The sequence below is a fragment of the Strix aluco genome, chromosome 15 (assembly GCF_031877795.1).
Source record: "Strix aluco isolate bStrAlu1 chromosome 15, bStrAlu1.hap1, whole genome shotgun sequence".
NCBI classification, from domain to species: Eukaryota; Metazoa; Chordata; class Aves; order Strigiformes; family Strigidae; genus Strix; species Strix aluco.
In genome coordinates this window covers 17,025,695-17,044,989 of record NC_133945.1, presented here as the reverse complement: position 1 = coordinate 17,044,989, position 19,295 = coordinate 17,025,695, and positions in this window count along the sequence as shown.

Genomic DNA, 19,295 nt, shown 5'->3' with positions numbered 1-19,295 from the left:
CGGGCACCGGCTCTCTCAGCGCCGTGACCTCTCCCCACCGAGCAGCCGGGGGGGGCTCGTCCCGGAGCGCCGCGCACGGCGAGGCGCGTTGCCGCCCGCCAGCCTCCTTCACCGAGGGCGAGGCAAGGGGCGGCAGGGCGAGGGCTGTCCCCAGGACGGACAGGGCAAATGTCCCCCCCATTCTCCCGGAACCGCCTGTGGGGAAGGGAGCCGCGGCTCCCAGCGCGGCCGAGCCCCGCGCGGGGACCCTGTCCCGGCCCCGCAGGCCCGGAGAGGCCGCCTGGGCGGCGGGAAGGCGCCATTTGGAGCCGGTCGTGCCGTCCCGCCGAGCTCCTGCCGCCGGCCCCGCCGGGGCCTTGCGGAACCCCGCCCGCCGCCAGCCGTAACGCGCCTCTCCGCGCCGCCTCCCGCCCTGCAGCGCCGGGGGTCGGCAGGGAGCGGCCGGTGGCTCCGGCGGGGGGACGGCGGGAAGGGCTCCGGGCCCCGGCGGCGCCGCCGAGGGCCGCGTTAGGGCAGAGCAGCCCTGGCGGGGGGCGTAGCGCCGCCGGGACCCGGCTCGTAGGAGTCTCGTCTTCTTCGTCAAGGAGAGAAACTTGTGTGCGGAGAGCTGAGGAAATCTGTTTATAAAGCCATCTGCGGGCAGTTCAGGTGAGCCCCAGGGGCAACTGCTCGCACCTCACGAATCTCCTCTCCTGAAGAGGTTCGCTAACCATCAGCACTGCTAGCAAATAGGCTGTGTCCGTTTTCAGCTTAGTTTTCACAAAATACATGGCAAAGTAGAGGAAATTATGACCATCGCCAACTGGGTGATGCTATTTACTCCTACTCGCAAGCAGAATGAAAACTGTAATTCAGCTTTCTGGCTGCCTTGCAGGGTTTAGTGTTGGTACAGCCCCTTCGCTCGCTCAGAGGGCCAAAAGGTCTCACCTGCTGTTCAGGGTTAGCTTGTACCACCGCGGGAAGGTGGTGAGGAGATCTCGCTACTCCGCTGTGTCTGTCAGGCTGTCTGCTTCATGTTTGGTTCTTTTGTGTCTTCTGTTACAGTTTTGCACAAGTTGCTGTTAACGTTTGTCTTGGACATTACCTAAAAATCAAGTAGACCATGACTTTGGATTCAGACCGTATGTGCAACTTTATGGGCAGTGTTTCCCAATCCCAGAGATACTTGTTCTGTAAGAACTGTAGTGAATTCCAGCAACACGTTCCTTATTCATAAGGTTTCACACAAGACAACTTTTATGTTGAACAAAACACCGTGTTGGTTGCTACTCAAAAAATAGTAGCACGACCTTACTTCATTACACCTTCACCCCTTCTGAAGTGCAGCATTAGTGACCATGTACAGCCATTAGGAATCTCGTGTTGCTAAAAAGCAAAATTATAGAAACACCATGAAAGAGTTGCTTCAGCAATCTAAGCGCCACCAGCTCCACCAAACACTACAAGCAATTCAAGCAGAGTAAATGGCATTTGGTGGCATGGTAATCCCCCTTACAGTGTCATTTTCACTGTGTTAGCTTTAGCTCTGTTACAACTACCAAACGTCAAAAAAATCTTGTGTTCATAAATCATTTTGGAATCATACATAAGAATATCCAGTGCCATAAACAGTCCCCACTGTTCACTAAAACTTTAGGTTTCTATATGCTACATTCCAGGTTTCTGGGTAGGAGGGACTGGCAAAGACCGCTAGTGGCTGCTTCCTTTGTACATCACCTACATCACCTATTTTCTGGTAATTGCCTTGTGGTTAGACTGGAATAGGAGTTCAAAGTGGCTCTCAGGGGAGATGCTCGTAGCTTTGGGGCTGAAGTGAGAAGCTTGGGAGTATCGGTGGAGGAGGCAGCCCTGCTTGTTGATTCCCAGGCATTTCAGGAAAGAAAGTGCTACCTCAAGCTGAGCCAACCACTATAAGCATAAGCAGCCTGACTTCCACTGGGCTGAAGCATTAGAGCTGAAGTCACTTAAAACATTCCCCTCAGGTTTGCCATGTTTGCTACATTTGCCAGTGCAATTGTGGTATGAAGCAGAACACTTGATTTTTAAACAAAAGATGTTGTTGCTTACAACTTAAGTGACTAGAAAGAGGAAAATTGACTGTTCTACTTCATCATGTACTGCATTAAGGGCACTGCTTGCTAGTAAGTGTATAATATTGTCCCTATATGAAAACATTTACTGGTAAAAATAGTCTCCCTTCTCCTCACTCAATTTATCTTACTTGTGTTTTTTATTGTTGTATAGTTGTCAGAAGCTAAGAATAAATATTTTTAAAGCAATATCAACACACTGCCAGATGACTTCAGGCTTTTCCTGGAAACAAATTATCCAGGTTCTGCTTTTCAGACTTGTGTTGGACTGATGTGGTTTGAGTGAAGTTATTTTTTTTAATGCAGTGCTGAGTATCTGAAAGTGGTTTTCCTGGCTTCTCCTATTTGTGTGAAGGATGATGGTGTGAAGGAAAAGGTGGCATCTCCAAGTACCTCCTTCTACCTTGGTAAGCTTATCTTGAGAGATGAACTATTTGAAAGCAAAGTTACTGACAACAGAATTCAGAGTGGGCCAACAAGACAACTGTTCCATGCCAGTTCTTCCTGCTTGTCTTGCCATATCCTAGACTGTATCTTTGAAACCAGATGGAATTTATAAATGAACAGATGTATCTCTCCCTCTTCCCACCACCAGCTGTTATACAGTGGACACAGTTTGCTTGTATATCTGAGATAAGCCTTTATTCCAGTAGTTATAATTCCCTTTTATACATGAGGAGCTTTCAGAGCAAGGACTGAAAGTGCAGGCTGAGTAGCCATCATGACAAAGAGAGACCATATGATGGAAATACAGGCTCAAATGCTGATCTTACTGGCTTATGCATTGAATGTCGAAATTTCGATGTGAAACAGCTTACAGACAATTTGGAGGTATGTAGAATGGGACAGTGGTATGAGTGTTGGTCTCATTAATTTGTAATATAAGGACTGAAATGATAAGTTCTCTTTTTTTCACATTTAGTGATTACATAGCTACAGTTTTTGCCTTATCATGTATCTGTCAAAATTACCAAACAAGTTCAGTATTTACATAGCTAGAAGAGATCAGGACATGCTTTCTGCTGTGCAATAAGAAGTTGTAAGTAAAAACACAGGCTAACAAGATCTTTGGGTTTATCTGAACAGGAATAGGAGTGAACCTGCAAGAAAGGAACCTCATGATTGCCAGCGACTCCAAGAAAGAGAAGCCTTCAGACTGAGGGAGCTGCTGATCAGTCAGGTAATTGAGTGTCCAAATCTTAAACAGCTTCTGATAAAAATATCCCTGCCTAGATAGGCTGTAATCTGACCTCTCTTAAAGTGGAAATACTCTGCCAAAACTCATCATAAGAGGAATATAAGGCAACATCCTCTATAGGCGTCCTTGTGATACCAGCATGTTAGTTGCAATGTACCAATGAAAGACTTATAGCACAATAACAAAACTGACACTGTATTTTTCTTCAAGAATCTGTGTAAAAATCCTCCAGATTATTGATTCAGAGTATACAACACTACCAGACCATTTTCATGCTTACTTTCCAAAAAGAAGTTACATTTACTGCCAGTATTCAGCCATGTGGACATAAGTAATACTGATGAACTAGTGCTGAACGGTAAGACATTTCGTCAGTGAAACAGTTCAAATGTAGGCTTGTACAGCTGTGCTGCCATTTTTATTATTGAATAAACTGTTCTTAATCTGCTAGGAAGAGAGATATGGATGTATGTATTCTGTAAGCAAGACTGAAAGCTGGAGCCTTGATTTTGTTCATTGCCGCTGATAGGAAAGAGGCTCACAGGCTGAAAGTCCCAAAACTATGTATTTATGAAAAAAAAAAAACAGGACTATTTGCAGGCACAACTGATTTGAATCTAGGGATCTGAACAAGGGTATAGAAGCCTTAATTTATCATTCAGAAAGGAAGTTGAAGACTCTTAACTTCCATAAGGTCCTTCAGACATGAGGTATCATTAGTAAAATAAATGGGACTAGAACTTTAAATCACTCAATTTTCCATTGTAATAAAATACCAGTGTTATTTTGCTTTAAAAATAGCTTGTCTTTTTCATCAGTTTATGGAAAACTTTCCTTAATGATTTAAGGGCAGTGTGAAGAGACAAATAATATACTTTCCATGACATGTATGAACAGTATTATGAATCTTTTTCATTTTCACCCATTAGGGTTTTTTTAAGTGTTTGCACATACAGAATGATAAAAAAGTCTAGGCTGGAAGATACCTCTGGAGATCACCTGGGCCAACCTTCTGTGGAAAGCAGGGCCTTAGATTAGGGTATCCAAGAGCCTGTCTAGCTGAGTCTTGAGTATTACCAGTAAGGTAGATTCCACCACTTCTTTGGGCAACCTCACAGTTGTTTCTCACAGTGAAGATTTTTGTTTATATCCAGACAGAATTTCCCATGAAGCAACTTTTGTCTGTGGCTTCTTGTCCCTTCACCATGCATTCTTGTGAAGGGAGTACCTGTCTTCTCTGTAACTCTTTTAGGTATTGGAAGACCATGATTAGATACTCCCCTGAAACTTCTCTTCCCTAGGCTGAACAAACCCAATTCTTCCAAGCTTTCTTCAGAAGTCAAGTTCTCTGACCCTCTAATGATCTTAGTGGCCATCTCCTTGACCCTCACCAATTTTTCAATGTTTCTCTTGAACTGGGAGACCCAAAACTGGACACAGCATTCCCTAGGTGGGCTAAAAAGTGCCAAGTAGAGCGGAATAACCATATCCTTTAGTCTACTGGGAACTCTTGCTAACACAGGCCATCATGTGGTAAACTTCTGTTGCTTCTGGCTCGTGTTCAACCTGCCCATCACAACCCCCAGGTCCTGTCCTGCAAAGCTGCTCCCTAGCCAGTTGGTGCGCAGCCTATATTGTTTCTTGTGCTTATTCAGTCCACATCACAGGATTTTGCACTTTTTGAACTTTGCTGAACTTTATGCAGTAGCTGTAAGACCATTTTTGCATTCTGTCAAGGTCCTGATTAGCAGCCCTGCCACCCCGCTTATCAACCATGCTTCCCAATTTGCTGTAGTCTGTGGACTTCTTGAGTGTGCAGTCCATGCTATCAACCAGGTCATTAATAAAGACATTAAACAGCATTGGTCTCAATATTGTCCCCTGAAAGATGCTGCAGGTCACCAGCTGCCAGCTGGACATTGCAGCACAGGTCACAAACTTTTGAGCCTGGCAACTCATCCATTTTCCAGCCACTGTATTGCCCACTTCTCCAGTCTATATCTCACCACTGTGGTGATAATATCATTAACAATATTAAACCATTTGGACAAGGCATTTGGGGGCTCTGGTGATGAAGGAGCATTTCTCTTCCAATAGGTGTTTCTTTCATTCCTGGTTAGTTTTATTTTACTTAGTATTTACTCCATTTCTTGTGTTGGAATATAGGATGGTTACCACTATTAGAGCTGCTGATTTATGCACTATACCTGTAAACAGTAGCACATGGGTTTTTATAAGAAGTTTGTATAAGATGACCTAACAAACTCGGTTCCTTTTCAGACTGATTTTATGTTACAAAGTTTTTAATAAGACACTTCTAGTTTTACATCTGAATTAGAAGAATGAAAGTCTGACTGTAATGGCTTTATTTAGCAAGCTTAGATCTGTTTTTTTCAGTACCAGCAGATACCTTATATATTCCTCAGGATGTGAGGTCAGTTAAAGTCCAACAGGACAGTGAACTCTCACTCATCTAGTCTTCTCTAATGCCAAAAATCAGACCTGTTTGAAACACCTTATTAATTTTTTTTTGGATATTTTTCTTGGTGATTGTTGTGTATAGATGAATGAGAGAATACCCCTTTCATTGCAATTTGCCCATTACATTTTTTGAAAGTGGCTAGCTAAAAAGTAGATTGTATGTTGTTAGATTTCTCTTAGTTTCGTCTTCTGGCAGAATTACACCAGCCATTGCTTCCTCTGGCTGCAAAAAAACCCCACTGTTTGAGAATGAACATATTCCTGTTTGAGCCATGATTTTTCCATATTAGTTGTTTGCATGAAGAGGCAGTAGTTGCCAGATACTTAGGGAGGAGTAGAATTCACTTCAAAGCATTCTTAAAAGAGCACTGATGGAATAAACCTCATGTGTTTCTTCCATCAGTACCTACCAGGTACAGTAGCATGGGGAAAATTAGCATGCAGCTTTAGGGAATTGAAAGGTCAACTTATAAATGTGTCTGTTACAGTCATTTGTAATACTTTGCCTAGCAGCTCCTGTGAACAGTAGAATGTTGCCCACAATTCACAGAGCTGTCATGCACAGAGCTTTCCATGCTTCAGCTTTTATCCTTCCATTGTTTTTCACCTTTTCTTGACATAAGGTCTGACAAGCAAAAAAACTTTGCAGAAATACTAAAGTGAGACTCATATTTTGTTTATTTAGATTTAAAGATTCTTACAGGAAATTCTATAAAATAGGGCCTGGAGAGTTCAGAGCTCATGTGAAACATAACAGTAAATGCATTGGTAATTTTGAAAATCTGGACCTGAGATTCCTAAACTGCTTGCTTGGGAAGCATCCATGCCTTATCATGTGATGACATAGTGTTAGGGATAGAGAGACAGGAATACCATTCAATTTACCATAAATACGTGTTATATATCTTTCGGAGCAAAATCACACTCTACTAAAAATCCAGACTAATATGACCATAGGAAGTATGCTGTAGAATGATTCCACCGTTGGACAGTTCTGTGACGGGAGGAATGGGAAAACAATGAGAAAGTAAAGAGTGAAATGGACTTTTCCTCTCTCATGGTTCTTTAAAAGTCCATACAAAGGGAGGTGCCATGCCCAATGTAGAAAATAATTTCATTAGTCACCTTAAAAACCACTGAGGCACATCAAGGTTCTCGCAGCGTTGTTCCCCTTCTCCTTCCCCTCTGCAGGTGTCAGAGGGTACTTTGCTTTCATCCCTGAGAGCCCTGGTATACTCATAAAAAGTGTCTCAGATCTTTACAAACCTTAGTGTGTCCTTGGCAGACAACCTTACAGACATACGCCTTCCCACTCCAGCCTTGGGAACATTTCCTCCTCCCCCATGAAGAAACATGATGAGATTAAGTAAGAGCAGCAGCTTCCCAACAATCCTTAACTCCTTGAGAACTGAAGTCCTTGTTTAGGCTTGCTGAGCCTAGAACAAGGAGCTTGGAGGGAGTTCTGACAAGCTTATGAAATCTTGAGGGATCTGAAGATACTTCCTTCTTCTCATTCTCTGCTCCCATCTCAGTTAGTGTTCTTCTCCACTGCCTCTTATCCCACTGTCATCCTCCAAACCAAAAGCTACACGAGTCCAAAAATATTCCTGATAATGAATACCTTTAGTTAGCTGCAGTAAGTCTTTGCTGAAACAAGTGAAAGACTTGGGCATAAACAGCACAACATGTGAGGGAGCTATATTCCATGGTTTATACAGCAAACAAATATAGGATATATTAATTCAAAGTTTTGTTTACCATGCTGATCTGCAGGACCTGCAAATCTGTGGAGATGACATTAAATGAAAAGAAAGTGCTTAACCTTCCTTTTTTCCCCACTCTTGTGTCTTCCCCACTCTGTGTTCTCTTGGAAAATGCTCTTTTTATATTAATGTTGTAATTACTTTAAGAAAACCAATAAAACCTTCTGGCAAAAACTAGCCAAGACAAACTGTAGTGCTGTCCCTGGAAATGTTATTACTGGATCAGACAAAGCTTTTTGCCAGTGCAGTGATCTCATTATGAGAACTTTTTAAAAGCAGTTATTTCAGAAAATGGTTATGGATGATGGCAGCAAAAGCCTACAGTCCAGGGGCCTTTAAGTCAAGAGGGTATTTTGATGCTCTTTGCTAGTGAGTGATGTCTCTTTAGTCCATTTACAGTTTTTCTATTTAGTCAAAAGTTGTACGCACAACAGTAAATTAAAAATTAGCTCCATAACTGGATCTAGCTATTAAAATTCTTTAACATTAGGATTTAACAACCCTAGCTTTGTTTTGAAAAGGAAAGGAAATAAATTGGCAAGGACTAAAGGCAAGCCGCAACAAAAAATAAATTGTGGAGCCTCTGAAGTACAGTACAGTATGTCAAGGACTTAATACATTACAAATAAACCTGTACGTTGCTTACCATCCTGCCAAAACAATTGCAATAGCAACCCAACCCTCTAAACACATAGCTTTACAAGTCAAATATATAAGAAAACAACTTCTAACTAGTCTCTCTGTTAGAGATATGAATACAGGAGACTAAATCTTATTATTAAAAAGCAGTAACAAGGGCTTGGCCACAGAGAACTTACCATTGTTTGAAATCTGCAGGAGTGTGTGGTTAAAATGGCAGGACTAGGATTTCATTGTACAAACAAAATCCAAAACAAGGTCAAAGTACCCTACAAGAAGACACTATTTTGAAAAGTAGCCACTTGTACTGCTTAGAGGAAGAATATATTTTGTCACTTTGGTTACTGACCTTGTAATCCAAAAAAGCACAAGTCTTTAATCACTCACAAATCATTAAGAATTAATTAGAAAATATGCCTGTTTGCTCCCCCAAGAGAACTGGCCACTCTCAGCACATTCCAAATAACATCAAATATTTAGAATGTAAGGAATGAATAAATTACATTTTCATCTGATCTGTAACTTAGCATTTTTATTTCTTATTAGTGTCCAAACACACAAGGAGACTTACCCATTTGCAGCGAAAGGTGGGTGACAAACAGCTCCACCAGTGAGGACGCTATCTTTGTGTATGAATCTGTTCTGCAAAACACACATGTAAATAAACAGCTCTAGACTCTGACCCATCTATAAGATGGTTCTGCTGCCCTCCCCATGGAGCAAACTGCAGCATTCTTGCAGCTTTCTCACTTAAATAGTGAGCCTGCTGTGAAGATACACTTCTCTTCATGTAAATCTGTGCACACGTACACATGTACACTTGCAAATACGTACACATAAAAACTCAAATCCAGGAACGGGGTCATCTGAAAAGAATTTTTGGATTAGCATATTTTCTGAGGGTCAGCACACACTACAAAGGCTCTTATTCTGTACACCATTTGGAAATTCATCATCTTTGTTTATTATTATGATATGTCTCCATGCATGCGTTAGCTCCTTCTAAGGCTTTCTATTAGAAGAACACAATATTGTTATTTCTACTGAATTCTTACATAAATTTAAGTATTTTAATGACCATTTATCTAAATCTCACAGGAAAAGCAGTAGAGAACAGGGTGAAAACTGAGCCTCTACAGATTTTGACACTTGCTGAAGTCAGTGGAATATGCATTTAACTCTTCATGGGAGCACTGGGGTGCTGCATGAGACACAGAAGTGGCAATGAGCCAGATTCTGCCTGCAGATATGCATTTTTTAATCTCATTGACTTAAGTGGATGTTGCCACAGGCAGGATTTGGACTTGTGTACTCTTAAAGTGAAAATTGTTTTCATAGTGATTGCAAGTATTAATACTAAATGGGCACAGCATGAGCCCTATCATTAATAAGAGCTAAGTTTTTAGTGAATACAGACAATTTTAATAAAAACCGTGAAACTGAAGTATTTATGATTCTTACAAATTTTACAGTTTAACTCCTACGTAAGCAGTGCATAAGGGTATCAGGAAACAGCAATGTGTTGTAACTCTTGCAACATTATTAGGACTCTCAAAGCATTTAGTGTTTTCTCAAAGGCTGTCATAGGAATATGAGGAAGCCTTTTACCCTCATATTAAGAAAAAGGAAGAAAATATATTTGTCATCTAAAGGAAGCCCAAAATTCATTTTTTGAAACCTATCATTTTTTAAGCCATGACCTGACTCATGGTTTTTGAATGTAGGTACTTGCCAATACTAAGATGTTATCATACGGATCTTCATCCATATAAAAAAAATTTAATAATTCCACAAAACAGGTGAAGCTGTATTTGTAATAGCTGGGATCTGTATATGTATTCTGATTTTATGTGAACTTTGGGAAGGAAGTAAATGATACGGCATTGCAGCAGACTGTTTAAAAATCAGGTCAATCTAAAGGGAATGGACAAGAGATACTGATTAGTTCAGACAAAAAGACTGTTAATGACTGGAAGAAGATTTGAAGCTGAGAAGGAAAGTGCTAATCAGAGAGTTAGGTCTGTCTGTATGGGGCTTGCAGACCTGGGTGTGTACAGCCCTCCTCCCTTTTCCCTCTGACCTTCCTGTTTCCATAGGAAGGAAATACATACATGTAAGTCAAAAGGAAATCTAAGCATGCTCCACCACGCTGACCAGTTGTCTGAGACTGACATCTGTCCTTCCTTACAGGTAATGAATTAGTTGAGCAATTTGAACAGCATCATTAGGAGTAATCTGAACAGTGATAGGATTTAGATCAAGGAGCAGGACTTTGTTGAAGGCAGGAGTAGCATTATCAATTTTAAGTAGGAATTATTAAAGCTGTATTTTTATTTTTAATTTATAAGAGAGAGTATCATTAAGATGTTCAGGAATTGAGATGAGTCAGAGTATGGGATCTATGCAAATAAGTTTTAGATAACTGAAGGGGCATCAGGTATATACCTACAAAAGATGGGAAGACTTGTGCAGTAGCTGTGTTCAGGACTTGGCTTTTCAACATGATCTGCACACACTTGTGTTAAGAAAGTGGGAGATGTATTTGTCTAACAAAGAGGAGAGCAAACTTAGCTAAGCTGAATTTCCCCACTGATGAGAGGTGAATTCTCCTCTGGAACCAAGTGCACTTCTGGGAAAATTGTTTCTTTCTCCCTCCCGCCTCATTCCAAGACTTGTAACTGTTCCCTTGCCAGGCAAATGTCATCCACCACACAGTTGGATCCACTTCTTTGCTTCTTGCATTTATCCTGCGATCAGTCTAGACTTGTCTAGCATTGCTTTGCATTCCTGGCAATGTTAAGGAAACATATGTCTTGCTGGCTGCATGTGGGCTGCTTGGATTGAACAAGCTGTGGCTGGAGTGCCCAGGCTGGCCTGTTTTCGGAAAACCACAGCAGCTTCATCTCTCTTCCTGTGAAGAATTCCATCTAAACTGTCTTGTGTTCTTTTCTTTGTGGTTAAAACGTCATGTAGGACGCTGTTTATAATGTTATATGTGGAAAAGCATATTTTCATATAATATGTAGCCTTGCAGTTCTTCCTCTTGCACTTAAACTGAGTGGCTAATAACTACTAAGATTCAAGGAGGGGCACTAACTACTGAGAGAATCTGTATCTCATTTTTGTTCCTGTATAAAACTGTTTTGTAGGTGTGTATTCATAAAGATTTAATAGCAAATAAAATCCAAAATATTTCAGAAGGAAAGGAATAACAGGAGTTCACATGAGGTTTTGCAATTTATTTCCACATGAATTATGTAAATTACTTGGTCTGTTTAGCCTATAGACTAACCAAAGGGGCCAAGTGCATCTCTTGAACCTGTCCTGAAGGTAAAAAGCTTGCTAAAAGGCCACTTGCAGCAATGATTAGAAGCCTCAAAATCAGATGATGATGATTATATTTTGAGATTGGGCAGGTAACCAACTCCCCCTCTTGGGGAGCTCCTTGAACAAAGGGGTTTAGAGATTGCTTCTCTTCTGTGGTAAATTATTCTGTTGGCTAGATCGCAAGATGAAGACTACAGAACCATTGCTGGCTTTACTGTTCTCATAATGTTTAGCTGGTGACTTCACTTCTTACCTGTGAAATGGACTCAATACTTACCTGCCATCCAGACTTGTTACAGAGCTTAATCAGCCCATGTGTGAAGAATTCGATGAACGTTTCAAGACCATGGTTGTGATTATTTCCATATACCTGATACGGTTCTTATTGTAGTACTTTTCCATTACTTTCATGGTGATCTGAGATTCACTTGCATCTGAAGAATGGTAGTCAGAAAAACGTTGATAGGAAGGCTGAGAGAGACTTGCCTAGCTAAGTATTTAAATCCTCCAAGGACAGAAATCCCACCATCTGTCAGCCTGTCTCAGTGGTGCTCTACCCTCCTGGTAAAACAGGTTTTTCTAACGTTGAATCCGCACCCTCAGAGCTGCAGTTTGTGGTCATTGTCCTTGCTATATTGTTTAGCACTACATAGGAGAGTTTGGCTCTTGTGTCTTCACAAATCCCTTTCAAATAGTTGTAGGCAATTATTAGAATTCCTGTTAGCCTTCTTTTCGCCAGCCTAAACAAATACTCTCTTTGTAGGACATGTGCAAAATTTCCTGCACAGTACAGAATGAAACCAGCAGGGAGAGAATAAGCAGGAAAGCCAGATGAGAGTGTGGTGCCACAGCAGCTGCCTCTGGTGAGTAGCTCTGCACCACCTGCAAGGAAAAGTGCCTGACTCTTTGCCACACACAGTTCACCAGAGGGTATCAGGTATTGAGCTTGCCAAGAAGTTTCTTAGCAATGACCGGTTTTTAATGGTCTAAGGATATATTTATGTCATTAGTTCCCTATTTATTCAGGTTTTATACACAGAAGAATGAATCATTATATGCATATCGGGAAGCTGAAAACTCTAAAAATGACAGCTGTTCATCAAATGTGAATAGTATGTGTCTAACCATTCCCTACTATTTCTAGTTGAGCGTGTTCACGTGTGCACAGATTACTCTAGGAATAAAGATCTGTGAGCCTGCAGGGCCCATGGTCTGGATACCTCTATGTGAAGAGAATAATATCGAATATAAAATCTATCAGTCAAGACATAGGATAATTTACATTTTTGTATAACCTACAGTTTCTTAGGAATGAAGAAACTGTGGCCCTCAATAGCACAAAAGCAACAAGATTATCTTGTTCCCAGTTATGTATAAGTTCATCATTTAAAGCTCAGTGTTTCTTTATGTATGTAATAGTATGCATTTGAAAATTATTCCCTGTGGCACAGGGCCATATGTTAGCATGAACATGCTACAAGCAAGTTACACATGAGCTGTTTGGCATGGTCTTTTTTTTAGCTGAAGCTGTCACTGCATCAGAGTGAGAGAGTATTTCGGTTTTAGTAAAGTTTACAGGTTTTAATTGCTCTTATTTTGGCCCTATGCCAGTATGGTTGGCAGTACATCCAGTTCAGTAAATGAAGCCCCTAATCTAAGAGGGTTTTAAGAGTGGAGCAAAATGATTTGTTTACATGCAGCACAAAGCAAGGGGGAGCTAAGAATATAGGTGAGATAGTATACTGGAATTGACCTGATGTCAAGGAATATATGAATAATATGAACTGTATAATAATATAAACTAAACTAACATAAACTGTATGTTATTTTTCCAGTATGTTCTAGTGATAAGTTTACAGAAAAAGAAATACCTTGGCGTTTATTTATTTGAAATAATGATTTGGCAAGGAACTGTCTTTACTCCTTGACTCTTGCAACATTCAGTGTGATGAAGTGCAATGGGATAAGGAGAGCTCCTAAGTACCAGCTGTTTTAGTTGGAAAACACTGACAGATATTTTCCTTTATGCTCTAATAAACTTTTCATCTACCAAGAGCATAGTCCTAAATATCATTCAGTAGTTTTGCTTGCCATACCTCCATCATTTTTGACTGAGAACCAAACATTTTGTTTAAAGAGCAAACAGTGGAGCAGTCTGTAATGTAGTATGTGTTTAGTTTAAATTCACGGGAGGGGTGTTGAACTTCTTTAGGGTCTCTCATATTCAACCTTTGGTTGATAACAGTAATCCCTCCTAAAGGAGATTTACTGCTTAACAAACACATTTCAGTACATTAACGATCTACAAAGTATGAAGTCACTAAATGCATAGACAAGATCTCTAGCCACTCACAGTAGGGCTTGTAAGAATTGAACTTTCAGATCAGTATAAAAGTAAGAAAACCTTTTGTAAAGAAACGTGTACAAATCTATGTTGAGTTTTTAATTGCTTGCAGTGCGCTTCCATGGTAACCTTTGTCCACCAACAGATCTGTTCAAGAAGCTCTTTAATTATTTATCTGGTGCATCTACTATATTCATAGACTTTTCCCTTCTTCGTGCTGGAGGGGTGCGAGGAAATAAGTGCACCAAGATCACATCACAAAGCAGAATTTCTCTCTACATAGCAGGAGTGCGTAATGCCTAGTCTGCTGTTGTGCCTGCCAACTGCTGTCAGACAGACTGCATTGTTGAGCAGAGTTGGAAGAGATTAGACAATACAGGGAATAAATAATAAAGTGGGACATGCAATAGGTTTTTTTTTTTCCCCCAGTAATTTCCACTTTCTGCTCTTGTACTAGAGAAGTGAACACAGAGAATGTCTTAGACATCTCACATTATTCACCTCCTCCTTTACTCCACTCAAGGAGTTAAGGCTGGTCTGCATACACAGAGTGAAAGGAAGAGTACTGCTGGAAAATCAGACTGTACTGGCATTCACTCTAGTCATTAATAGTGCAATAAATATAAAAATTTAAAATATTTAGGTATCATATGGTAAAATGTCTGATTTTAGCAATGCTATTAATGTACTACCAGTTATGCTACTGTTACTACTGTGACAGTTCATTTAACCTTCGAAAGGCCAAAGTTCTTCCCATTCCAAAGCTGAAGAGGTTATATCACTTTCAAAGCTCTAGCTATTTTGTAATACTTATTTTAGAGCTGTAGATATTGCTATAAATAGAATCATCTCACCCATTTCTGAGTCCAGCAAAGCAATAAACATCAGTGATGTTTTGTGACAGTGAGTCAGCTATGCACTGCTGTAAGGTGTTACTTTTTCCAGCTATGAATTTGTCACCTCTTCTAAAGTGAATATTCAGTACTAGTAATGCAAGAAATGTTTCTGAAGCACATTAACTATGTAATTCACTAGTTTGTTTACTTTTATTCTGTACTGTGCTACTCATCTTTTGTTGATCTAGAGACTCATTCTTTTCCAAGTGTCCTCATTCAAGATGTTTCCCGTGCCTTGATTTTTGTTACCAATCTCAACGTTTCGTCTTCCTAAGAGTAACAAAAATTACCTACGTTTAGTAAGTAACAAAATCTGGAGTCAAGTGATTGTCTGGAGTCTTCCAGTTTCAAAAAACCCAATAGCCTTAAAAAGGGATGAGCTGGGTTTTCTCCCCTCTCTCCTGAACTAGCAGCTGATTTTCATGCTGATAAATGTATATCTGATTGAGAGACAGGCACTTAATTCAAATACGTTTTTTTCTTTTTAAATCTTCTACCTGTTACTTAACCATTCTCTTCTTTCTAGTTTCCTCCCTAAGACAAACAAAAATGTTTTGCCTGGAAACTCTACGTAGTAATGACCACTTTATACATACCTCTACCTGTTAGTGTTGTCTGTGAATCTGCATCTTCACAATGAACCTACAAATTACTAATCTTTGTCAAAAATCTTTGGGTCCTTTGAGCAGACACGGTGTAGGTAATCAGTATTGGGTCATCCTTTGATTCTGGAATTTCTGTCACTTGTAGACCATCTCCATGTCCATAGCAGATCCTTGGATTTTCTCCAAATCTTATTCTCCATTTTTTCCTAATGTCTTCTTTTTCTAGTTTATAAGCACACTTTTCAGTAGTGTCGATGTACAAACTGTGGGTGAATGTAACCTGAAATTCACACATTTGCAAGTCTCCACTGGCTATTCAGGAGTATCATAATGTATTTCCCTTTCTTTGTGAATTTAAATTTAATCTTACCAATCAAGGTCTGGATAAGCCTCCTTTTATCATCTCCTTGGATCTGGGTGAAGGCTTTTCAAGTGGTGTTTTGTGAAAGAGCTACAAGTGCTAATTGTAACAGTTTCAAAAGATAAGGGGCGTGTTGAAACACCTTGGTCCAATCTAGAGTACTAGTTAGCTATTTTGGGTCTTTTGTAGTATTAGTTCTGTTGGGCTGAATCTTTCTGATTCTTTTTTGCTCAGTAAGTAACATTAATGTCAACAAGTGACTCTGCAATAAAGGTAGGACTTTCTAGATCATTCATCAGTGGTGTCTGAAAAGGTAAATCTGTAAACTAGAGATGCTGTAACTTGTATAGCTGTGTCTAGGCTAACTGAACCAGTTATCTGGAGTACAGAGAAGGATAATCATAACATACCAGATGAGCTATTGAAGTTAGCTCTGGACCTGGGATATTGAAATCTGAGCACGTGCTGTTCCTATGCTATCAGGGCACCCCAGCTGTATAGTGTAAATCTATCTGGGCACAGTTAGGTGAGCTGCAGGCTGGAGGGGGTGGTGGGAGGAAGAGAATATTAATTTCTATAGCCTGAATTGATCAGAGGAATTTTGGTAAAGTAAGTAAATGTTCGGTTGGTTTTTTTTTCTTCTCTCTGTCTTATATGGTGAATGCTGGGAAGGCAGGGATGTGATGGCAATATTCTATTAGATATGAAGCATGTGTGGAGTGTGCATGCTTGTAGATTCAGAAGTAGATATTTCTTTTCATTGGATTAGGAAAAAGGTCATCCTAAACATGATGGATACTTCCCAAACAAGTGATGAAAGAGCCATGTTCAGAAGCTTTTCCATTGTGAGGCCAGTCATCTTCAGTTTAGTGATAGCATGGCCATTTGTTGTGTTAATGTTCTATTCATAATGTAATTCACTTAAGTTGGAAGTTTGGCATCTATCATCTTCCCTCAACATTGGTGATGCAGTATGAAAAAACAGTGGGTTTTTAACTGTTGGGGGAAGTACCACAACTTCCCCCTGAAAGAACCCACTTTACAACACAATTAGGATATTTAAAATATAATGTTTTTCCTAGAACAGTTATAAGCGTATATAAATTCACACTTGCACAGGAATGAGAGGGTGGAGAAAGCTACACCTTGGACAAATGCATGTCATGTACTATTAACTTCTGGAGAGCTTTGTTGTTTGGCTTGAGGCAGTAGAGGACAGTGTCTAAACATGTCCAGAGTCCATGGCATCATTAAGAAGCACCAGGTATTTGGAAGGATTGTGACAGGCAATCCCCAAAAATATTATTTTTGGGGAAACTTCCCCTTAAAGGAGGAGAATAGAATATTTCTATCTGCAGATATTCTATCTGTAACTTCTGTAAGGCTGTGGTCCCTGAAATTCTGCTTTTTCCAGGATTGGGTGTTGGTTGATTCTCTAGTTGAAAGGAAAGGAGGGAATATTCTTTGCTTTCTTATTCTTCTATTTAGTCAAAAGGTAGAAGCTCTTTCTGTATCTTCTCAATCCCTCTGTTTTTTTCCTCCTCACAAACAGGACAAATCAGCTTGTTCCCTTGCTGTCCCACAGTCTTATAGGACTGCTCAGTGCAGTGCTGCTTTGCAGAAGGAGTTGGAAGGTAAAGGTCTTGTCCTTAGCAGCCTTTTATGTATGTGGAAGCTATTGTAGTTAGCAGATCAAAACAGACTTTGGATGTTGTGAAAATATGGATCTAACAATGCTTTGTAGGTACAAATGGTTGTGGGTTTGGTGGGATGTAGCAACATTCTGTCAGCAGCATTGAAATTGCTTGAGTTCAAAAGCTGTATGGGATTTCTGAACTGTTCCTGAAAGAGTATGTGAAGTCTGTTGGGATGAGTCATTTATCCAGTGTGTTCTCATCCGAGTTTCCCCATTAGTCTCATCCACTGATGTTTTTTGTCTTAGGTTTCTTCATTCAGTTCAGGATGGTGTTGCAGAAGCTCCTGGGGAGTTTTTTACCACATCTTAAGAAAATGTTGCATTGGCTCTCAGTTTGCAAACTGTTTCTAGGTGCATTTCTCAGTTCTGTTTTAACAAGCTTTGTCTGGTTTGAACACAGTATGAACTGAATGGAGACTGGATTTTCATGTGTCAGTTCCTCCCAGTGGGCCCATGGTCAGAGTTGCTTACATCTGTTCTTGGGCTGTGTGTCGAACACTGCAATACCTGCTCTGCCTGAGAGGCTGCTGTCACCGAGAGGTACCTCCAGTCATCACCCCAAAGGGGATCAGTTTCTCTCCCTCTTCACCCACATGTCCTCTTTTCTTAGCCACATGACCAACTTCTGTTCAAGCTCTGTTCTGTGGTTAGGAGGAAGCTAATGTTGCCCATTCAATAAAGAAGCTCTGTTGATTTTCTTTTCAATGATCTATTTAGAATTAAATGTAGCTGGTATCCTGCCTTCACTATGCCAGGCTTGACTGAACCCAGTAAGAGCAGCTTTCTGTTTAAGCCCTGGAAGGGCACAAATATGAAAGATCCTAGAGCAGCATTAAGTTTCTTTTCATATATTCTCTTTTCTTGCACGTTCTAGCTGTCTTTTGAGACAGGCTGTGTCTGTTACTTGAGAAGAGCAGAATTCATTCTAGTCAATGTGTTAGGAAGATAGTACTAAAGTTCAAAAAGATCTGGAGTCTTTGAGAACTTTGAGCCTTTTATGTTACTGAAGTCTTCTGAATGAACCATATCAAGCAGTTTATTTTCCTTTCATTGGGAGCCTATTTCATAGTCTCTTAAACTATAATTGAAAAAAAATGTTTCTGTATCTTATTATTCCTTTATTAATTATGCACAAACTTGCTGCCACCATAGTGACTTACTGCCCCAATTTATATCAGTACATTCCTAATAATAATATATAGCCATCCTCATTTAATTGCAAGAATATATATATTGCGTTTAACCAGAACATTTGTCTAACTCCCCTTCCTCTCAGGTTTGCATACATTGCTGACTGCTTGTCCCACTAGTTACAGCCCAGGAGCAAAGAGCTGATCACAGCTGCTGAGACAGCCCAGCTGAGTGCCCCGAGACTGGCTCTCCATCTCCCTGCCTTGCTTGCTCAACCAGGGGCTGAGTTGACACTGGCAGCAGCCTCGGGGTAAACAAGGGGTGAAAAGCAACCTGCAGTCCTGAGGTAGATATGAAAGAACAGGAGACAGAGAGTCCACTGAGGTACACAACACTAGTCATTTTCTCCAGTGAGGCTTTACTATAAACAAGGAGCTGCTTCTTGCTAGGACTGTTATCAGCATTTTAAAAATCAGCTTCATCTTTGGAGTTAGCTGCACTTACTGCTTGCTTCAGGCACTAACTTAATCAAAACATGCACAGCAAGAGCTCTTATCTCTTTTTTGTAAACCACAAGATATTGTACAGTGTCAGTTTAACTTCTTCAGCCCAAAGCATGCCGTTGTATGTTAGCAAGGTGCACATGCAAATAATTACTTACACCTGAGAACAAAAATTACTTCAGTTACCCTAATAAGACAAAAGTACAATACTTCTAAAAAAAAAGAAACTTTAAATAAAACATTTTTTCCCATAAATAAGAG